Here is a 7475-nt window from a genome sequence, read left to right on the forward strand (position 1 = left end):
TGGCTGAGGAGATCGCTGCGCTTGAGCGCACTGGCACTTGGGATCTTGTTTCTCCCCCTTCTGGTGTTCGTCTCATCACGTGTAAGTGGGTCTATAAAATTAAGACTCGCTCTGATGGATCTCTTGAGCGCTATAAAGCGCGTCTTGTGGCTCGTGGTTTTCAGCAGGAGCATGGCCGTGACTATGATGAGACTTTTGCCCCTGTGGCTCATATGACTACTGTGCGTACCCTTCTTGTTGTTGCTTCTGTTCGCCGCTGGTCTGTCTCCCAGCTTGATGTTCAGAATGCTTTTCTTAATGGCGAGTTGAGTGAGGAGGTTTACATGCAGCCTCCTCCTGGGTATTCTGTTCCCGATGGGATGGTTTGTCGTCTTCGACGTTCTCTCTATGGTCTCAAATAGGCCCCTCGTGCCTGGTTTGGCTTAACAGCGAACAGTTTCCATTTACGTCTATCCATGTTTGTGTGCAGATTTTAGTGTGTGTATGCAATCGAAGAATTCCCCATCCTTCACATCAGATTTTGCATTGCTTGATCTGTAGGGGAATAAAAGAAAGACAAGGTAACTATTTCGAATGTATTTCCATTCAACTTTTTGTGCTACCTGAATGTTCTCTAATGTGATCTGATGGTGGGAATGCATGCACTGGTCCGTTTGGTGCTTAGCTTGCGCACACTTGTTCCATAAACGATTTTGGTATTCTGCATTTATTTTCTTGCTTACTTCCATTTTTGAGCAGCTCATACATAGGACAAGAAGTACATGATATTAAGATGTGAGATTAATATTGATGGAATAACATCCAATCATGCGATAAATGCCTTTCGGTCATCTTGCTGAAGATATGCTACGAAAGTAGGCTGCTATTATGGTTATAGAATCTTATGCATATTAGATTCTTTTGTTTATACCTACACAGTTGGCTTTTATGGTTTTTTGAACTATGGACACTGATTGATTTAGCTAATAAGATATTTTTTTCCATTTTTTCATCGTTGGATGCGAGTCGCTTTTATCCCATGGGGCTCTCGGCTCATCGGTTTCTCTCTCCCTACTAACTGAGGTGCATCTCCGTAGTCACATTTCCCTCCAACATTTTCTTTCATAAAGGTCAATGTTCACGTGCCCACCCACATGTTCCGGTAAATGTAAAATTATGGTTTAAGGGGATTTCCATTCATATGTCACATCAATATACTTCACAAGAATAAGTTACAAGTCTCATATACTCCACACAGTCAATTGGATAGTTGTAATGATTTTAGTGACTCAAAATATTTGGATATTGAATGTACTTTTTTTCTATAGAGAGCGAAAGCAATTAATATTTATTGTCTTGTTTTAGTTTTATAAATGTCTCTCCTGTGTCTGCAGGTATTTGATGATTTGCTCCTATACAACTTTGATGACTTCGATTACAACTAGAGCTGACACAAGATTTTTTTAGTTCAGAAACTACATCGATGCTTATGCTTCTTATATGTTATAATGTACCAAGAACTAGCTTCGACGGATTGACTTTAGAACTCGTAGGCGCGTCGAAGATATCAGAAGCGGAAGCACAACCCAACAAGAAGAGGAAATAAATCAGTAACAGGTATAGTGTCTCTTAACCCTTTAGGTATTCACGTGCGTCAGAATAGCAATTTTTTCATTGTCTTGGTGGACTTGTTTATAGTTACTGATTTCTTCTTGTGTATGGTTAATGGTTTTTGTGTTCTTGCTAATCTTTCGCTGATGCTAAATCAGGGCTTGCTTATTTTAATTTCTAATTCTTTTGAGAAATATCGTAGCATTTATGGGATGAAATTATCAATTGCATCTTATCCCATCATACTTTTAGCCAAATACTAAAACTATATTGGTTCTCAATATAAGTTCTTTGTTTTTTTTATCTTACTATGCTCCGAAAAGGTGAATCAAGAACGTAGCTTGTTGCTCCACTAACCGATTAGTGTAAACTGCTGTAGACTGGGCCATTCCCTGTAATTGACGTCCCTTGCACTATATGAGCTGAGTGTCGCAGCGGGTTTAAAAACATAATTATGTATTTACCTAGCCAAGTTAGGCACTATTTATATTCTCAAGGGATTGACAGTGCCTTATTTGGTTCTCAGTTTAACAGATTAAGATGAGCATGCTTGCGTCATTTCGGTAACTCTTTGCTAGCAACTCTCCCGTTTTTTAGATCTATTTTCCCATGGGATGTTCTTTAAGATGAATACTTTGTATCGACTTTACCATATAATTTTGTCAACTAGGTTTACAGAAATAATGTTAGACTATTTCTGATTGTTCCATCTTTACCTGTCAGGACGATCCTGATGGACATGCTGAAGAAACATGCCTGCCTCTCCACCAGGAGAACCTATTGATATCTTCAGTTCGAATGCAGAGAGGTAAATATATTAGGTTTCCTTTTTACACCACAACTATTTGCTTCAGAATCACCCTCTATATACTCACTCAATTACCAGTGTTTAATTCTTCTTTCTTGAATCGATTATTTAGAACTCATGTCAGTATATTCTGAGCTTTCTGGGTGTGTTCATATAGTTACTTCTGGTTAAATAGTTGATCTACTGTCACATTCAGATTTTGCTTAGCCTACTCATTGATTTGATTTCCGTCATCTGTGTGGAGTATCCTGGAATAGAGTACCGGACATGGAGATGCCTTCCCGTTCTATACGTTTGTTGTCATGCCTTTCATTGTTTCTGTAATTTACACATCAAGGATTTGTTACTACAGTACTCCTCTGTTTGCAAGATTTATGCCCTATGTTTGCAAATAGAGGAGTACTGTATTATTGATTCCCATTGTTTCTAGGTATTTACTCTGTTGCACTGAATACTGAACTTTTACTTTGATGTGGGCATTGCTCAGCCATTGTTTTTATTCTAGAGGACTCAGATTGTCGCTGTTATTTTCCTAGCTGTTGTGGTGTCATGCAGCCCTTAGTGTCCTTTGTTATTCTATCTGCCTGCATTCAGTGTATATAATCCTTCATTCTTTAGTCAGTTTCAGCATGCCTACATGGGTAATGGTGACATAGTACCTTTGGTGTATATGGATGTACCGCCACATGGGCAAGACCGTTTGGACAGGGAGCATGAGCTCTATGGATAGTGTACTCGATTAACTCATGAAGCTAGCGAATTGGCATGCTCTGTTGCTTCGGAGTACCAAAGAAATGCATCTTTAATTGTAGACAGCTAATTAAGCAATATCCAGGATGCTAAATTGTTTGTAATGGGTTCTTGAATTCTTAGTTTTTTCTTACACATGTGAAATAAGGATTTAATGTATTTCTACAGCTTGGATAGTTTTAAAATCCATGACTTGATGCTTTCCTCTTCATGCATACATAGTAACAAGGCTACAACAAACATAATTATATCTGATTGTTCTCATTGAAAATAATTTTGGGACTATTCTTCAGTTTTATTTATTTTCAACCAAAGCAACAACCATATTTTCATGTGTGTAGAGTGTAAAATGTAGGCCCATGTTCTTTTTTGTCATATTATTTCTATAGTTTCACAAGAAGAGCTCCTTACTTGCCTCCTTTCACTTGTTCATCTCCAATTTTGGTATCAGATTCATGGGAGTTGGTATGCTAGGACATGAGAGACCGAACAGGAAGGCAGCTCTCTTCCCAGTATCAAGATAAGTTCTTTTCAGGTGCATTTGATTAATTTTCCCTATGAGTCCATATGTGTGTTTTTGTGAAACTATGATATTGTTCAAATAAAAATATATGAGGCTCAGGCTGTTTATTCACCACATTCTGCTTCCTTTGTACCTTCAAATTTAGAGATGTCAGTAACTTTATGCATGATATACATATGGTCATTATCTTGCGCAAATATCGTGTCTTCTGATGTTTCCAAATAAGTTGTAGCTGCACAAAAACCTTCCAACTTCCTGTGTTACTAAATTGGTATCGGTGATTTTCTTTGCATCAGGCCTCGTGTGATATTACTAAATTGATCATATATACTGACCATGATGTTCCTAAAACCCGATATTGTTAATACATTTGATTTTTTTTCATTACTTTTGGGCAAGTGCTTTTCTGAAGTATGACGCCGATACATTTAGCCCTCTGTTCCACTCATCTCTTATCATGTTTGTTTGTCAGACTCTTTTTTATCTCTGTCTAATAGGTGTTTATGAAAAATCCTTACAAAGTTCAGGGTTACCTACTATAATTTTTATGTACTTTATGCTTAGATACCTACTACATAATATTTTTGTAATATTTATGCTTGGTTGACTTCTAAATAATTCACTTTTCGAAATTATTTGAGATGAATAGCATGTAAAATACACTCTGCTTCACTGAATTAGGTGACTTGAATGTTTAATAGATTGCCTCTCTCGGGAGTACTTGCCTGTGCAAGCTATCATTGATAAATCATATGAGTAATTTGTGGAGAAATATATTTGTGCAGGATTGTCTGAGACACACATCAGTTAATGTCTCAGATTTAAAGCCCATGTTCCTGTTATGTTGGTGCAGATTCCGACTTTTGTCTAGGATCCTTTGTGAAATGAAGTTATGGCAGCTATCAGCTTGTTTTGGAGAATCAGACATCAATGCTATTTTAGATTGTTATGTTCGATCATATATGTTATTTAGTTCAGAATTATGCACACAATGTCTTTTCAATTGAAGTGTCTCTTGTGAGGTAGTAAAAGGATCCCTTATTTACGGTTAGAGAAAAGCATATCTTAATTGATAGTGTCAAGTGTATTTAGCTGGATCATGTCATTCACCGTTGTGTGTGACCGTCAGTACATATTGTTCTTTTAGTCGTCTTCAGAACTCTATTTTATATTAATGCATCTCAATTAAACATGTGTGCCATTTCTTTGACAAGGGCTTGTCCAGAAGGCTGGGTTTTTATGCCATAACCTGTCGGATCAAAGATGGAGCTTTAGCTTCTTAGATATAAATATTATGTAGCTGAATAGAAGATGACCTCAATTATTTGAATTAGAACTGCAATAACAAATTATTGGCCTTGATGGAATTCCTTGATCTTATCAGAGCGAAAAGGTGAGCTCTATTCTTTGGCAAGCAATGAGTTAGTCCCCTAAGCATTTAAGTGAAAGTAAATGTACTGCAGATTTAGTCCGGTGGAATTTACATCCCTGAGATTATATGTGCTATAAAATAATACGATAATGTTTTGGAATACCAAGATTTCTCTATCTGTACTTGTGGTGAACCAAATTCGTATATGAATCAAGTATGCACATGCCGTCTCTTTGATGTATGGGCTTAGTTATAAGAAACTTGATTAAGGTCATGCGTAATTAATTAAATGCCATCTGTATGTACTAAAACAAAATCTATAATTAGCCAGTTAGACATCTAGCTTTTTAGTTGTGTGGGCTACCTCTGTTTTAGCCAGTTAGACATCTAGCTTTCTTGCTCCGTGGTTTTACCCTTTGCTAGCCATATCCTCGCGGGCCGCTGATTACCTTTATTTTCATGTCAAGATCCCTCTTGCTCAGCTCATCATTACAAGGAACTACATGGCTTTGTGAAATGTTAACGGTTAATGATTTTGCTTGATTCTTCTTGCCGGATGAACCCAAAGATAGTTCAGTTGTTTAGTAGTTTTTGACACACCATGTATTATCACCCCTGCTCTAATAAATTGACCTATGTTGCTTGCTTATAATAGATTTTCATAGATGATCAATATAGTGTACTACAAAACTGTGTATTGGTGAGAAAGATGGGCCGTGCGCCAAGGACCATGTATTTCTTTTGTGATTGAATGTATATATATGAAGTAGGTTCATGCTACAACAATCCCTGTGTGCTACTTATGTGCTTGTTGCTTTTGCCATTCCTTCCGGATCGGTTGTTTATATAATTCCTAGCAAAGGCCTCACTCTTCTTAGAATTTTCTCATTCCTATGGACCATTAGTTCATGGTTGTGGTTTAGTTACCTATCAAAATGCTATCTAATAGGTAGCTATGAACTTATTGCATTTTGTACTAATGAGAAACAGATTGTGAATTCCGTTATGCAAACCTTACTCGTGTATGCATCTGGTTCCACTACCACCCGATGCTTAGTCTGTTCATCCTCACGAGATAATGACTCTGAACTGGGTAATTCAAATTTACATATATTATCATTTTCTCACTTGATTTTTATTGTTGCTATATAAGAAGACGCAAATTGACGTAGATTCTACGGGATCGTGCGCCAAAGCGCACGTGTAAATCTATTTTCACCTATCAAGATAGTTTGTTTTCTCATTTGATGTTTTATTATTATTGATTTCTACAGATTGCTATATATAGTGTTTTACAAACTGTTTGCCGGGACTCCAAGGCAAGCCCTAAAATTTTCATCTGTTTTCCTGATTGAACGAAGTGTTTGCTACTTCATTTGTGATTGCTTGTGTTTAATCCTAATTTCAACTTATTAGCTTTGTTTTGTAAAATCTAGAAACTGTGTTATCATTTTTCCAACTGATTTTTATCTGTCGGTACATAAACTAAATTGGTGCGAATTTTATGGGATCCAAGGTGCACCCAAAAACTGAGATTTGCATGTGTAAAACTATCACATATTTGATCTTTCACGCGACACATACAATCATCATAAGCTAGGCACTGTCCATAAGCTTTTTCAACTATGTTCATGATTTCGTCAGATTTTTTCTCAATTTCATCCTATTGACTTTTTTTTATGAAACCTAAAGTATATTATCATTTTTGCCTAATTTTTAGCATTGATATATAAAGTGTAAATCAGAACGAATTTCACGGGATCGTGCGCCAAGGCGCGCATCTAAATCTAGTTTTTTTTTTAATGTTTTGAGCCCATACATTTTGAGTAGGTGCGGATGCATCCTATATAGAGTACCGTTCACATGTCCATATCTCTTATCATGGAAACTAGTATTACAAGGTGACATGCATAGCTCTTATCCCTACTAGATGACCCGTTGCGCTATCGCGCAAATGGCATAATCAAGTCACAATTTGAACCATAATTTCATCTTATTTTAGTATTAATAATTAGTATATATTTCATTGTTCACGGAAATAGCGAGGAAATATCCAGAACAACACGAGATTGAATTTGATCAAATAATAATGCAAATTTTGAAGTGGCAACAATACCATATTGCAAGTGAAGTGACAGTAATGTCAACATAAAACTCTACGGCATAAATACCAGATTGCATTGAACCAAGAAATAGAAGCTACATAATAAAACAATTTCATTTAATCTGCAACCGATTCATCTTTTGCCAGTGTGTCAAGACAGCACCATCGTCACTACCCTGCTAATAGAAATTCAGAATATATATCATAATTTCTAAAGGAATGATATAGAAACAGAACAATTGCATAGCAGTATGGAAGATCAGAAACGTGTATACACAATGTAATTAGGTTGTACCTAATATACAAACATCATGTGCAGACATAGCAT

The 7475-nt window shown here is 36.5% G+C and overlaps 1 long non-coding RNA gene across 1 annotated transcript; it reads left to right on the forward strand.

Annotated features, from left to right (window-relative positions):
• Window positions 1-480: 480 nt before the first annotated feature.
• On the forward strand, window positions 481-2332 carry LOC124684484. Its single transcript, XR_006997043.1, has 3 exons — window positions 481-1062; window positions 1533-1596; window positions 2314-2332. It is a non-coding gene; the product is annotated as an uncharacterized LOC124684484 (long non-coding RNA).
• The last annotated feature ends 5143 nt before the right edge of the window (window positions 2333-7475 follow it).

This window comes from Lolium rigidum, chromosome 1, assembly GCF_022539505.1.
Source record: "Lolium rigidum isolate FL_2022 chromosome 1, APGP_CSIRO_Lrig_0.1, whole genome shotgun sequence".
Classification (NCBI taxonomy): Eukaryota; Viridiplantae; Streptophyta; class Magnoliopsida; order Poales; family Poaceae; genus Lolium; species Lolium rigidum.